At 49.5% G+C, this 16,338-nt stretch overlaps 1 long non-coding RNA gene across 1 annotated transcript; it reads right to left on the bottom strand.

The window, feature by feature from the left end:
* Positions 1-1,479: 1,479 nt before the first annotated feature.
* On the bottom strand, positions 1,480-11,305 carry LOC132690777 (uncharacterized). The gene is made up of 3 exons (XR_009615498.3): positions 9,912-11,305; positions 8,905-9,436; positions 1,480-1,793 (listed from the first exon to the last, which is right to left on the bottom strand). It is a non-coding gene; the product is annotated as an uncharacterized LOC132690777 (long non-coding RNA).
* Positions 11,306-16,338: the final 5,033 nt, after the last annotated feature.

The following is a 16,338-nucleotide window of genomic DNA, read 5'->3' as shown; positions in this document are numbered from 1 at the left end:
AATGCATAGAAACAGAGGAGAAAAGTGGTTGCCAGGGGGCTAGAGGATAAGGAAAATAGGTTGGTAAAAGACTACAAACTTCAGCTATAAGATGAATAAGGTCTGAGGATCTCATGTATAGCACAGTAACTATAGTTGAGAACACTGTATTGTATAATTGAATGTTTCTAAAAGAGTAGAATTTAAATGTTCTCATCACCCACCCCCACAAAAGGTAAATATATGAGGTGATGGATGTGTTAATTAACTCAATGGGGGAAATCCTTTCACAATGTGTGTGTGTGTGTGTGTGTATGTGTGTGTGAGTGTATATAAAATCACATGTTATACACTTTAAATTCCTTATCAATGTTGTCAATTATACCTCAAAAAAACTGAAAGAAAGAAAACAAATAATTGAGGCCAGAAACCAGCGGGCCAACATCTCTAAAGAACTGAAAGTAAAACTTTTCAAACCAGAATTCTATATCCAGCAAAACTATCCTTTAAAAACAAAGGTAAAATAAAGGTATTTCCAGATAAAGGGAAACTTAAAAAATTCACCAGTAGCAGAGCTTAATGCAAAAAATGTTAAAGTTCTCAGGCTGAAGCCAAATAATGTAAGAGGGGAAATTTGGATCATTAGAAACAAAGGAAGAGGATAGGAAATGGTAAACAGCTAGGTAAATACAAAATCAAATCTCTCATCCCCACTCTGCTCCACCCAAGCCTGCTTTTCCAGTAGGTTTACTTATCTCAGTGATTAAAACTCCATTTTCACAGTTCCCCAGGCAAAAAAACAAAAACAAAGCCTTGGCATGAGCTCTTCTTCCTCTCACACCCCAGCAAGTGTTCTTGGCTCTACTTTCCAATCAATATATATTCAGAATCTGACCGTTCTTTTTATCCCTATTTACCTTCCTGGTCCAAGCCCCTGCTATCTCTCACCTGGATTACTGCAATAGTCTGTTCATCAATCCTCCCTAATTTACCCTTGCTACCATAGAGTAAATGGCACACGACACAGTCACTCTGCTGGTCAACACTCTCCATTGGCTTCCCACCTCGCCCAGAAAAGAACACAATTCTTGTCACAGTCTACAAAGTCCCCATGTGGTATGACCCCTGCCACTTCTCTGCCCTTCTTCCCCCACCCCCTCTCCTCGCTTAATCTGATCTGGCCACCTTGGCTTCCTTGCTGTTCCACAAACACATTAGCATACTCCTGCCTCCGGGACTCACTTCTCTCCCCATTACTCTTTTCTGATATGTAAGAGCAGGCTCACTCCTTCACTTCTCTGTCTACATGATGCCTTATCCATCCTAACCATCCTAAATAAACCAACAATACAACATACATTCTCTTCCTCCCATGTCTTATGTTAGTTTTCTGCATAACACTTATTGTCTTCATATTTAAATGTTTGTTGAACAAATGAATGGCCCAAATACCTAGAATACAAGGCTGAAGGCTCAGATAAAGGCCTAAGAGAGCTCAAAGGAGGAAACAAGTATTTATTGAGCATCACCCGTTTCTAGCACTGTTGGCTAAGTTATATCATTTGATCTTCATGACCATCCTGTTAACTAATTTGTTGTCATTAATTTAGAGAGAGATATTGAGGCCCAGAGAGGTAAAGAGATTGCCAAGGTTACCTGCATAGTAAATGGTGGCAGAATTCAAACCTAGATCTTTATAATTTCACTTAGATATTCATTTCATAACTCAGCTCCCCAAACCATATCTGGTGCAGGTGAGGGAAGAGGGAGGAAGTATCTGGAACAGTTTCCTGGAAGAGGTGGCACCTTGGTTCCTGTGAGATAATAAAAAAAGTATCTATTAGTCTGTCCCTGGTTCCTAGCACAGAACTGCTAAAACCCTTGTAATTCCCTAAGTGATAAGAGCACTAGAAGCATCTTTTGTTCTAATATTTGGTCTTTGACCCTAATTCCTGACACAGGGCTTCTAAATCCCTTGGAATCTCCTGGATGACAGCAGTATCTTTTGTTCTATTGAGGTGACTCTTGGTGGGCTTCTGGATGAGGGCCGGTCACCAGAACGACAAAGCCATAATGAGAAGCTTGGAATTTTCAGCCCTATGCCCCCATTCTCCAGAGAGGGAGGACGGGCTGGAAATGGACTTAATAACTTGATTACACCTACATGATGAAGCTTCCATAAAATCCCAATTGTATGGGGTTTGGAGAGCTTCCAGGTTGGTAAACATGTGGAGGTGCTGGGAGAGTGGAGTGCTCAGAGAGGGCATGGAAGCTCCTCATCCTTTCCCATGTATCCTGCCCGATACATCTCTTCCATCTGGATGTATCATCTGTAACCTCTATCATCCATTTAAAATAAATATAAGAATTAATTAAACTGTTTTCCTGAGTTCTGTGGCCACTCTAGCAAATTAATCAAACCTGAAAAGGGGGTTGTGGGAACCTCCAATTTATAGCTGATCAGTTAGAAGCATGGGTGACAACCTGGACTTTCAATTGGAATCTGAAGTGAGGGGGTGGGGGACAGTCTTGTAGGACTGAGCCCTTAACCTGTGGGACCTGATGCTACCTCCAGGTAGACTATGTCTGAATTAAGTTAGGACACCCAGCTGATGTCTCAGAATTGCTAGGTGTGGGGAAAAACCCACACACCTGGTGTCAGAAGTGTTGCAAGTGTGATAGTAGTATGAGTAAAGGAGACACATAGGAAAGTTTCTCCTAACATAGTTCCAAGGGATTAGGTATAGGCAAGAGGTTAGCATTGCTCACACTTACAAGGAGTTGGATGGAGTATAAATTTGCTAAAAGGAAAGGGACATTCTAAGACATATTATGTAAGAGATGAGGTGATACCGAGAGCAACCCTTTCTGCTTCACAATTCTGCCTAAATTTCTCAACAATTACAGTTGTCCCCAACTGGAGCCAGTGACCTAGACAGTAAGGATTGTGAAACTGAATAGAGTGGAGCCAGGAGGCCAGAAGGGGGAGCTCTCACACTGTACCACTCAACAGCACTTCTCAGACCCAACAGATAGAGTTGTATCTTGAATTCGCAACCCAACCAGGAAAAGCCTATTTTACTACCTCAGAAAGAGAAAGGAAGATTTTCTCCTTGCCTGGCAACAAACCAGCCAATGAGAGACTCACAACTCAGCCAATGAAAAGCCACTACAACTCCCATTTTACTCCAATGAACTTTTCATTTACAACAGCCCCTCCCAACTTCCCCCTTCTACTCTGTAAAGCAGTGTTCCTCTCCTTTGTGCTCCCCACTTGCCTATGGCTTTTGCTGTAGCTGGCTTGTCCCGAATTGCAATTCCTCTGTGATTCCTGAATAAACCCGTTTTGCTGGGGAAAAGACTGGCTGTTTCACTTCCTTTTTTTGTTAGTTTGTTTTAATGTTTATTTATTATTTTGAGAGAGACAGAGCGTGAACAGGGGAGAAGCAGAGAGAGAAGGAGACACAGAATCTGGGGCAGGCTTTAGGCTCTGAGCAGTCAGCACAGAGCCCGATGCAGGGCTTGAACTCACCGACCAGGAGATCATGACCTGAGCTGAAGTCAACACTCAACCGACTGAGCCACCCAGGTGCCCCTGGCTGTTTTACTTCTAAGGTCAACAGGATGATAATCTAATGATCTCTTATCCTTATAGATTGCTTTAGAGTTTACAAAGTACTTTCACATATACTACCTCATTGATCCTGTGACAGTTCTGTAACTAGGATAAGGCAAGTATTATTTTCCCCATTTCATATATGAGGAAGTGAAGTCTCAGTTATTAGACACCAACACAGGTCTTTCCACTTGAGGGTCAGTGCTCTTTCAAGGTAGTGAGATCTCCAGCCTTGAAGTGTTTGGTGGAAGACACAGGACTCCATGTCAGATTGGGGTGTGTGTGTGTGTGTGTGTGTGTGTGTGTGAACAATGGTAAAAGAACAAGACAAACTCTGTGGGCTTCATGATCCTGGTTCAATCAGTTTTATAAACAAGTATTTATGATAAAATATATACAGATGGTCCCAGACTTACGACAGTTTATGATTTTCCTACTTTATGATGGTGTGAAAGTGATACACAGTAGACATTGTACTTCGAGTTTTGAATATTGGTCTTTTCCCAGGCCAGTGATATGCAGATACCCTCTTCTGACCCTGAGCACTGGCATCAAGCTGCAGCTCCCAGTCAGCCACGTGATCATGAGATGAACAGTCAACACACTTACAGTCCTCTGTAACCATACACCTGCTCTGTTTTTGACCTTCAATATAGCATTCAATAAATTACATAAGATATTCAACACTGTTACGAAATCGTTTCTGTGTTCGATAATTTTGCCCAACTGTAGGCTCACATAAGTGTTCTCGGCACATTTAAGCTCAGCTAGGCTAAGCTATGATATTCAGCATTTTCAACTTACGATATTTTCTTTAATTTTTTAATTTTATTTTTTTAAGCATGTGCTTGAGCGTGCACAAGCAGGGGAGAGGGGCAGAGGGAGAGAAAGAGAGAATCTTAAGCAGGCTCCATGCTCAGTGCAGAGTCTGACACGGGGCTCGATCCCATGACCCTGGAATCATGACCTGAGCAGAAATCAAGAGATGTTCAACCGACTGAGCCACCCAGGTGCCCCACCTTACGATATTTTTAATTTATGGTGAGTCTGTCAGAACATAATCTGATTGTGAATGGAGGAAGATCTGTGTAACATAAAATTGAACATTGTAATCATTAAAAAAAATGTGTTTTAACATTTATTTATTTTTGAGACAGGGAGAGACAGCATGAATGGGGGAGGGTCAGAAAGAGAGGGAGACACAGAATCTGAAACAGGCTCCAGGCTCTGAGCTGTCAGCACAGAGTCTGACACGGGGCTCGAACTCGCGGACCGTGAGATCATGACCTGAGCCGAAGTCGGATGCTTAACCAACTGAGCCACCCAGGCGCCCCAGTAATCATTTTTAAATGTACAGTTCAGTGACATTAAGTGCATTCACAATGTTGTGCAACCATCACCACTGTTTTCAGAATTTTTTTTGTCATCCCAAACTAAAACTCTGTACCCATTAAACAATAACTCTCCGTTCTCCTGAAAACTATCATTCTACTTTCTGTCTCTATGAATGTAACTATTCTGGGTACCTCATAAGAGTACAAATACAATATTTGTCCTCTTGTGTCTGGCTTAATTCACTTGGCAAAATGTTTTGTGGCATTTATCAGAATTTCACTCCTTTTTAAGCCTGAATGATATTCATCATATATTTTTACCACATTTTGGTATTTTTTCATTGTTGCCATGGTTCAGTCTTGCTGACAAAAGACCGCAGCCTCCTTCATCAGAAATATTTTTCTTTAGGCTGCCAGTCCTAAGATCGAAATATACCAGCATACTATCTCCTTACCCCAGGGAAGCTCCTCCTACCCCCAACCCCCTATGCAAGCAGGGCTATTTGCACAGAGAATTACCTACTTGGGATGGGATCCCATTGTGAGGACCAGACTTCCTAGAAGTTTCTAGTCTTCTAGAAGACAGTACTGTGCAAGGGCCAGGCACTAGAACTTCCCTTTCCTTGAAGAATAGAAATGGCAAAATATTCCAGTTCCTCTTCCTTCCCCAAACTCAGAAATGTAGCCCAGCTGCTCAAATTGCCTGGGCCAGGGAGTGAGAGAAAGGTGGCCCGTGGGGAACAGTCACAGTTTTTCCCCTGTTCCCTCACGCAATCTCCCAAGAACCCTCCATCCTGCGTAGCCACTGCCCACTAAATGCCAGAACAGGGTGGTGTGGCCACCTGTTGGGCACCGGGGGTGGTGCAGCCTTGGGGCCCAGAGAGGCCACAAGGTCCACACAGGGATCCCTGCTCTACGCCATCACTGGGGAAGGAAAGGGCTTGCAGGCTGAAATTGTTTCTGGAGAAGCTAGATAAAAAGCAAAAATAAAAAACAAAAGCAGCCCCTACATCCAGACAATGGAATTTAATTCAACGCTGAAAAAGAAATGAGCGATCAAGCTTAAAAAGACACAGGAAACTTAAATGCAAATTGCTAAGTGAAGGCAGCCAATCTGAAGAGGCTACATACTGTGCGATTCCAAAGATAGAACATTCTGGAAAAGGTAAAACTGGAGACAATAAAAAGATCAGTTGTAGCCAGGGGTTGTGGGGGCAGGGAGGGAGAAAAGAATGAGTAGGCTGAGCACAGGGCATTTCTGTAGCAGTGAGACCACTGGGTAGGGTACTATAATGGTGGATACATGCTGTCATACATTTGTCAAAACCCAGGGAATGTGCAACACTGGGAGTGATCCTTAATGAAAACAATGGACTCGGGGTGATTGTGATGTGTCAGTACAGGCTCACGGACTGGAACCAATGCTCCCCTCTAGAGGTGGGTGTTGGTGGTGCTAGAGGCCGGGGGTGGGGGTGGGCAGGGGGTGGATATGGGAACTCTCTGTACTAGCTGTTCAGTTTTGTTGTGAACCTGAAACCGCTCTAAAATATAAAGTCTACAAAACCAAACTCTGTGCTGTGTCACAAGGAGGGCCACTTTGATCCACACAGCAGTCAGTCACTCAGTTTCAGACTCAGAAAGCCCTGCTCTCCCCCAGGAGCCCTCACAGCCCCTCTCTCTCTCTTCTGGTGCCTTTTCCCCATGGGCAGGGACAACAGCCACTCCTTCACCTTTTTCGCGAAGTGTAGGAAGAAGCTCTCTAGAGTCGCTTCAAGTCCTCTGTTCTATTCCAGCTTAAATGTCACCTCCTCGTCAAGTCTTCCTTGACCACCCTGACCCCCAGCCTCTGCCCATCCCATCTGGTTTTGGGCCCAGCCCTCATCACTACCTGAAATTAGCTACTCCCTTACACATTTCTTTTACATTGCCCCATGACAGAATATAAGCCCCACCAAAGCAGGCACTGTCCCTAGTGATCAGAACAGTGGGTGGCACAGAGTAAGAGCTCAAAAAGGCTTGTTGACGGACTGAATAGTAGTGTTACCGACCAGCTGCATAACCTGGGGCAAGGTAGTTAAACTTCTCCGGACCCCAGTCTCCTCATCTGTAAAATGGGCAATTAGACTTAATGATCATCATCTCTTCTTGCTGCAGTGCTCTGAGCATTCCAGCAAGCGTCAGAATGACCTTGTTATTCCACTTGAGGGCTTCTGCCAGGCCACGGGGTGACTTCGAGGTATTTAGGGAGAGAATTCCTAGCGACCCAACGTTGCCTGACCTCCCGGGCTAGGTGTGTGGGTGGAGAGGTCCAAATGTGTGCTGGGTGGGGGCGCCTGGGTGGCTCAGTCAGTTAAGCATCTGACTCTCTATTTTGGCTCAGGTCGCGATTTCACGGTTGTGGGATTGAGCCCCGTGTTGGGCTCTGTACTGACAGCATGGGGCCTGCTTGCGATTCACTCTCTCTCCGCACCCCCCCCACCTCTTTCTGCTGCTCCCCTGCTTGTGCGCTATGTTTCAAATATAAAAAGTTTTTTAAAAAAGGGGTGCCGGATGAATTGGGGCCCGGGGGAGTCCCTAGAAGTACATTCTAGGAGTCCCCTAGAACGTAAACTCCAAGACAGCAAGGATCTTGTGTTTGTCTATCCCACGTGCCAAGAACAGTGCCTGGCACACAGTAGTCTCCATAGTGCATGAGTGAAGCACACACAGTGCAGGTGTTTCCCTTCCCGGGCGAGTATTGTCTGGGTCATGTGTGGGATGAAAATAGCAATGATCGTCCCTCCCATTGGCGGAGCCCTCTGCAAAGTGTTTGCACCTGCATCATCTCATGTGCGCCTCATGACAACCCCACGAGATTAGTCCCATTAAGTGTTATTATCCCCAATTTACGGATGAGCTAACTGAGGCTCAAGGAATTTGACCTGCTCAAGGCCACATAGCTGGTAAATGGCAGAGCCTGATCTCGGACCCAGTGCTTGGGTGTGTTGCTGGTCACGCAAAGCCCTGAGTGTGAGCAGGAGAAGGAAGCCTGGTGTTACACCCAGGCCCTGAAGAGAGAAAAAGAGGAACAGAGAAAAGTGCTATGAGCCCCGGAGAGTTCATGGGGCTGAGCCCACGGGGTGCTGCCTGGGGTGGAGGCTAAGTGAGCAGCAGGGGGAAGGGGCAGAGACCCCCCTCCTCACCCCCGACCCCGGCCTCCAGAGGCCGATTACCCCATGCAGGGAGCTGCTAGAGAGACTGCTAGCCTCACGTAGGCTCCACTGCCCCTCAGGCCCAGACACGCACGGCTCCAGAAAGGTCCTTCACAGGGCACAGAAGCCAAGGATGTGGGCAAACTGGTTTGAGGCACACAAAAGCCAACTCAAAGCTTCTTCCCTTTCCCGCACGATGCACGTACCTGCCCCTCACCCCTACGCCAAGGAGAACTCTTCAAAATGACATTTACCCACCTCCAAATCTGACTTTGCCAAAGTCACTCTCGTGTCACCCCGAGTCATACCTATACACACAGCCGCCCAGACTGCTCCCCGTGGGGGCCCCCAAGCACAGTCCTGTCCTGCCCTCACCCACCTCCACCTGTGGAAGCCGTCTGGCCTCATCCTGCAGAGTCTTCTCTGCTTTCTGGGCCTAAAGTGCCTGCCTTCTCCTGTATGCCAAAGCCTGCGGCAGGCCCTCTGCCCTGGCTCCTACCACTGGAGCCTTCCACACCGTTAATGCATATGTGTGACTACTTCCCCTCCGCAGCTGTCAACCCAACCCCCCCAACCCCCATGGGTAAAACTCAAGCCCCCAGGCTGGGCCCGACCTGGCACAGGGGTCACAGAAGCGGTCACCTTGCACCAGCCCATGTCAGGGAGCCCCGGGGGCGGTCAGAGGCCATCACACATCCCTGAGGACTTTTCCCCAGAAGCCACCAGGCAGCGATGAGGAAATGGGAGGTGGGGTAGAGGCCGGAACAAATGGGAGCCCACACACCTGCCTGTGTTAGTCACCGAGGGCATGCAGCCGAGCCGAAGTCATCTCTAAAGCTGGTGCAAGCAGGACAGGTGGGAAGAGGGAGGGCCCATCCGCAAAACTGGTGGGAAGACGCACTGGGTCAAAATGTCCTTCTCTTGCTGGAGGGACAGTTTTCCTTCCGGACTCCCCAGTAAGACTCGAAATAGCAAGAAGAGGATGTCTTGATCAATCACAGGCTGTATTTTGGGTTTGCTCCATCAGTCAATATGGGCCCCGTGGCCTCCCTTCCTGCTGTGTGCCAGACCCTAAAACTTAGATTCTACCTTCTGGCTTCAGATGGAGCTTGGGACGCAGCTTTCCCTGCCTGCCGCTCTGGAAATGGGCGCCGGAGCTCCACCAAACAGACGGTTATTACCGCCAAGTGTAGCTAATAGTTATTTATTGATCACATGTTCGTTGATTGCCTACTCTCCCGGGCCTCGTGCTAAGGACTTCACACGCATTCTCATTTACTTAGTGGGATAGCTCCCGCAGATGATTCTGGTGGCTCCTGTGGGGAGGGGGCGAATCCAACCTGGGTGGGGTGACCAGATGCCCTGACTTGCCCTGGACAGTCCCGTTATATGTCTGTTGTCCCAGTATCACCATCAACAGAGCCACCTCTCATTCTCGGAAGTGACCTGATGAGGAGATAAATGATGGGTTTGGGGGACTCTCCCTGGCCTGGCGCCGGGGAGCTGTGTGTGATGCACCTGTTCCCCAGAGTCACCTGGGTGTTGCCAGGCGGACACTAGAGGGCGCCAGTCAGTTGTGCCTGGCCTTCGCATCTCCAGAGGGCCCAGCAGCCCTGCAAGGCCAATCTTGGGAAAGCAGAGGCGGCAGGTGGGGGGTGAGCTGGGAGAGTACCCAACAGAGCCCTGGCTGAGCCCCCTCCTAGCCTAGATCCAGCCTGGCCCACCTCCTCTCACACCCCCCATCCACCCAGCCCAGCTCCTGAGCAGACAGAGCCCTCTCCCTCCAGGAACCTGGGAATCCTATGAGGGAGGAGGGGTCCCGGCACTGTTTCCGTCTCTTCCATTTCAGCCTGGCCAGGCCCCTGCCAGCCTCTTCCCCAGGATGTCGGATCCAGTATGGTTCACCCTGGGCTGGAGGCCTCAGACCATGAGGCCTGGGACTGGGCTGCAGGTGGTCGTTCTGGAAAAAATAACGAGCAGGCCAGGTATCAAGGAAACTCCTCAGCCCTCCAAGGGGTAGGTGTGGGAGTGAGGAGGACAGGGGACAGGAGGTAGAAGGGCTGATAGAGCACTTGGTTTGTTGTGTGTGTGTGGGGGGGGTGGGGGGTGGGACCGGCCTTCTCCTCCTTAACCCACTCTCACTAGCCTTGAGAACTCAGGCACAATGCTCAGGCCTCAGTGTCCTCTCCCTTGGAGGGGTCAGAAGGCTTGTGGCCCACAAAGAGCCCACATCTCACCATCCTGGCCTGGGCACTGCCCCACCCAGCACTCTGCCCTGCAATCACAATCAGACACAAGATTGGTCTCCAGGGGGACAAACTGTTCCCGTTCAGACAAAACCCTGGCCCCGGCCCAGATGACTCCTCTCCAGCAGTGGGTCTGAGATTGCTGGGGCACCAAGGCCCAGAGCAGGGGCGAGCATGTCTGCTTCCTTAAACCGGACGCCCCCAGGCATCTATCTTCAGTCCTCTCCCTGAGAAGGCTGCACCAAGGGCAGGCCTGGGGAATGTTAGAAGTGCTTTGGTGCCCAACAGACTTGGGCATGGGTTGCAGCTCTGATGTTGGTAGCTGGGTGACGGTTGGCGAGTCATTTAACTTCTTTAAGCCTCAGATGACTCACTTGCAAAAGGTACTCAGAGGATCTATTTCGTAAGGCTGGTGTAAGATTAAACGCAATGACGAACATAAAGTGCACAGCTCAGGGCCTGGCACCCAAGTGAACAGCGAGCAGTGCTCACAGTGGAGGACGCCCAGAGCAGCGCCAGCGTGGCCCTTTAGCCCCAGCCCAGCTTTCCCTCTGTCACAGGAGTCCTTGTCCGTGAGAGAAGAACAAAGACGGACCTTGCAATGCAATGTGGTACACATGATACACACGGCTGAACCTTCTGTTTGACAGTGACATTGATGGATGTAGGCAGCCACGGATGCCTCCATGCCAACAGTTTCAACCTTTTCAAGAATCACTCATTCAGGGGTGCCTGGGTGGCTCAGTCGGTTAAGCATCCAATTCTTGATTTCGGCTCAGGTCATGATCTCACAGTTTGTGGGACGGAGCCCCGCATCGGTTTCCGTGCTGACAGAATGGAGCCTGCTTGAGATTCTCTTTCTTCCTCCCTCTCTCTCTGAAAATAAATAAATAAGCATTTCAAAAAGAAAAAGGATCATTCATTCATTCATTCACTCATTCTTTCGTCCCAGATTACAACTGTTGTCCTGACATAATTATTAATAGCCTCCTTTCATTCTTGAAGTGTCCCAGTTTGGATGATAAATTATGTGATCGCCCTACTTTGCCAGATCCTGTGCTAGGCACTGGAGATTGGGAGAAGGATGATGGGCACTCCCCCTGCCCTCCAGGGCTCCCTCCACGGAGACTCTGGAATGCAGTGTGAAAAGTGGGGCTGGGTGGCTCAGTCGGTTGAGCGTCCAACTTTGGCTCAGCTCATGATCTCACGGTCTGTGAGTTCGAGCCCCGCGTCAGGCTCTCTGCTATCAGCGTAGAGCCTGCTTCGAATCCTCTGTTCCACTCTCTCTCTATCCCCCCCTACTCATGCTCTCTACCTCAAAACTAAATAAACGTTAAAAAAAAAAAAAGAGTTACAAATATCCCATCTGTTCTATGGGATCGTAGAACACGACAGTGATCTAGAGGCACACTCTGAATGGCCAGCCCCTCATAACTTACGCCAAAACACAACCCAACATTTTATGAAATGGGGGGAGTCTTAAGGAAAAGGAAAGGAGGGGCAAAAGGAAATGAAAGAGACAGATGTCTCCCGAGGATGGCTGGGGCCCGTGGCCGGAGCAGTCACCTCTGGGCTCCTGCCTGATCATCTGTGTGGTGTTGGGGCAGGGTGACCGCCCACCCCAAGGGGCAGTAGGCAGCCAGGCGTGAGTGTGTGGGCGAGGGTGGTGCCCCCCCACACCCATGCCAGAACCAGACATGCCTTGGAATGTGGAGGCTTTAAGAGGCCACACCCCATGTCAAACATCCTCCTCCTTCCCCCACCTATGTCCTCCTGGGTGCCCCCTCCGTTAGCCGGAGAGCATGAGAGCCCCATGTTTACAACAGGGTCTGTGTCTGTCCAACCATAGGTGTCCCACAGCAATCCTATCTGTCCCATCTCTCATCTGGGGATACATCTCATGGCTCTACGTCCCCATTACCCGAGAGTCGTGACTGGGTGAAAATCATGACAATTCACGGATCCTGGGGGAGTGTGGCCTTATTTAGATGTGCCGCCCCCAGAGGAGGAAGAGGCGGAAGGAGGGGGAGGGGGCTGAGAAGCAGATGGGAGTGAAAGGAGAAGAAAGAAGGCATAGGTGATTCTGAGAATTGAGGGTAGCTAGTGATGTCACCACGGGGAGTGTTTCACCCAGGTCAGTGGGTGGGGGCAAAGCATGGTGACTGGGGCCCTGTGACTCAGTTATGAGCCTGGCCCCTGTATCCAGAAGTCCTTCATTTAGTAAGTCATTAATTCTGTCAACACACGTTTATGGAGCTGTTATTATGTTTGAGACACTGGACTAGGCAGCAGGGAGGGAGAGCGAGCTGATGGGGGGTGGGGGGGGGTGCTGGGGGATCCAGGCCTGGCGGGAAGGGAAGTTCCCCTGCAGGGTGTAGGTATGCAGGGAGGTGGGGGGAGGCAAGTCTCCTCTCAGAGGGAGTGGCCAGGGAAGGGCCAGCCGGCTGGGATAAGTCCCCGTGGGAGGAGTAGGCAGAAGCCAGACGGAGGAAGGAGAAGGAGGGAGGGGTAGGGAGTTTCAGGCACAGGAAGGAGATTCGTGCTTGAAGGCACGGAGGGTGGGAGGGAAGGTTTGGGGAACTGTAAGTAGTTCCTGAGAGGGTGAAGGGAGAGGCAGCGACAAATGAGCTTGAAGAGGTAAGAAGGAAGAGGTAAGAAGTAAGTCCTAAAGGAGTTCAGAGGCCGTCTCCAGGTGGCGAGGCCCCCTGACGGGGAAAACCTGGGAGAGTGTGGTCAGATCCCCCTCCTTGGGAGAGGAGACTCTTCATGCGGTTCCGCAAGTGACTGATAGACCGATGCCTGGCTTGCTCAGGAGACAGGACGGGTTTCAGGGATGGACCTCTTACAGGGGTCTGGCCTGTGCTGGAGGTGCCACCAAGCATCACCCACACCACCTCCAGCGACCCTCGGAGGTGTCCCCCAGTGGCCAGACGGAAAGGCTGAGGCACTTGAGGCAATGAGCTGGCCCTGGCTTCTCAGCCAAGAAGTGGGCAGAGCCAGGATCAGAAGCCAGGGCTGTCACAGCTTCCGAAACTGGCCACCACGAGGCCTCCTTACGACCTCCTGGTTGAACTCACTTTCCAGGATATTTTACAGCTCCTTCTAGGCCACAGCCAGTTTCACAGGGTGCCCTTAACAACAGCCAGGCTTCCCTGTGATGTAGGGTCCACTCAGCCTGGGCCCTCTCAGCCATGCCCTATCTGATCCCATCACAGATCCAGAAATCCTGGCTCCCTAGTCAAGGGCTGGGCAGCTCCTAGCTGTGTGCTCCCTCACTGTCTCGAACCTCCATGTCTGGGGGGGAAGCTACCGGGGGGGGGGGGGGTGGTCCTCCTGAGGGAAGTGAGGCCATGTCCTCCTGTGAGGCCACAGCCCACCAAGATGATGAGGGCTCCCAGGAAGGACCGTCCCCATTGGAATTCTCTTTTGAAAAAAGGAGATCCAGGTAAGAACCATGAGGATGGGCCCCTGGATACCAAGGGATTGTTTCTGTGTGAGCAATAGCCACATCTCCCTTGTTCAGGCCCATGGTGGTTCCGGTCACACAGAAGGAAGGAAAGACCATTTCCAGCTGACCTAGGGTGCCAACGTTGCCAATATTTCCTTGCTGGCAACAAATTCCCAAATATATTTTTGCTTCTCCCCTCTAACGTTAAACCTTGGGTATATTTCAAAGGAAATGCCACTCTGCCTGTTTCTGATTCATACCCGCTGAGCTCATCAAAACCAGAATTATTTGGTAATAGCTGTTGGGTTTACTGGATGTCCTCTGGGATCTGTAAAAATCTCTGTTCCTCAGAAACAGGAAGTTTCAACAGGAGGACAGAGGCTGGTACAAAAATCAAAATTTGAATTCTTTCTGACTATTGGAGAGGCACAGGGTTCATGGCATTTCCTTCCTTCAGCCAATCAACACACATGGATTCGATGCCTGCTGTGTGCAGCAGCTAGGAACACAAAGATGATTTTTTAAAAGTTTTTTTAAATCTTTATTTGTTTTTGAGAGAGAGAGACAGAGTACAAGTGGGGGAGGAACAGAGAGAGAGGGAGACAGAGAATCCAAAGCAGGTTCCAGGCTCTGAGCTGTCAGCAGAGTCCGACATGGGGCTCAAACTCACGAACCGCGAGTTCATGACCCAAGCTGAAGTTGGACGCTTAACTGACTGAGCCACCCAGGTGCCCCACAAAGGTGATTTTTAAAAGGGGCTCTGAATTAATTTGAAGGGCTGCCATAACCGACCGGATGGCTTAAACACAGATATTTACTTTCTCACAGTTCTGGAGAGAGATGTCCAAGATCAAGGGTGTCTTCAGGAGTTTTGAAGGCTCTCCCCTTGGTTTCCCTGATGGCTGCCTTCTCTCTGTGTCTTCACATGGCCTTCCCTGTGGCTGTGTTCTGACCTCTCCTTATAAGGATACCGGTCACATGGGATTAGGGTCCAGATGACCTCGTTTTAACTTAATTAGCTCTTTAAAGACCCTGTCTCCAAATTCGGTCACATTAGGACTTCAACATATGAATTTGGGGAAGGGGGGTGAAATACAATTCAGCTGATAAGAGGCTCTGATCTCAAAAAGCCATTCTCCCATGACAATGTCTCTTGGATCTCTATCTGAGGTTAGCAGCCCAGATGAGGTGTTCTAGGCTGTAATCCCCAGGCTGGTGTAGACTTTCCGCCGCAGGATGATCCAGTGGAGAACATGGAGCTAGCTGTCAGATCTGGATTCGAAGTTTGCCTCCCTCTCTCACTAGTCGGGTGATGGAGCCCAAGTTATAAACCTCTGAAGCCTCAGTTTCCTCATTTGTGTAACGTGGATAATATTACCTGTGTAGTATACAGGGAATTTTTGTGAAGATCCAAGAAGATAATACATGGAAAACATAGCACCATGTCCAGGAGCAGAGTAGGTGCTCACAAAATGCAAGTTTCTTTTCCAGGTGTGTTTCCTGCCAGGTTTCTTCTACCAGAGAATGAAGGATGTATCACAACCATTCTCGGGCAGGCGGAGTGTGCCAGGAAATGTAAGAAACTCGGGCACAGGGTTACTTCCACCTGTCACTGCCTTGGAACACATTCCACCCTTAAGACAGCCAAACCTGAGAGCAGGAGGGAGAAACGATCCGGGATTGGACCTCACCCGTAACCCCCACTGCTGGGACCTCTGTGAGAATGTGGTGTCGGGAAGTAGCAGGGGACAAATATCAGGTCCAGGCTGAGCCCGGCTATGGAAAACTGATCTTGCAGAAAACAACAAAGCCCAAAGGCTGACAAAGCCCTCTGGTCAAAGGAAGCCTTCACGGTCCAGAGGTGTAGCGCCTAGACCAGTCGAGTCATCTGGATTCTGCTCCCATCTCTGATGTTTCCCAGTGGTGGGACATTTGCACCCACCAGACCTCTCTGAGGTTCAGTCCCCACAGAGGGACAAATGGAATAGAGTGTTAGACTGATGTGAGTTTATATATTATTAAGAAGTCCAAAAGGCACTGAACCGGCACCCTCCTCTGGGCTACCACACTTTCTCAGCTGTCTGGGGCTGAAGGGGGAAGTCCCTGTTGCTCTGGTTTCTAGTTTCCTTAAACTGCCCACATTTACACACACACACTCCACACATGAAAGCAGATTAAGGATGCATATCCAGCTTCGGAGTAAGAGGGCTGAGGGCTCATCTGGGCCACATGGCCGCTTCGACATCTCCCACCCCCACCTGGGAGCCCTCTCCCCCTCCCCCACCCTCCCCAAATTACTCACACTCCTGGAAACATGACTGATGACTTCAGGATGAGTAAGAGGCCGAGCACGTCATGGCCCAACTGCTGGCAGGGTAAATGAGTTCAATGCTCCCTTGAGCAGGGCCACTTAGACACGTGCCAAGAGTCCATTCTGGGGGAAAGGGGTCACGGGACCCTAAGAGCAGCTCGGCTTGATTTAGCAATGAGCCAGAAGTCCTTTGACCGATTTCCCTGTTTCCAA

Source organism: Panthera onca, chromosome A3, assembly GCF_046562875.1.
Source record: "Panthera onca isolate mPanOnc1 chromosome A3, mPanOnc1 haplotype 2, whole genome shotgun sequence".
NCBI classification, from domain to species: Eukaryota; Metazoa; Chordata; class Mammalia; order Carnivora; family Felidae; genus Panthera; species Panthera onca.
The sequence above is the reverse complement of the archived record's forward strand: the minus strand, read 5'-3'. Positions and strand labels throughout refer to the sequence as shown.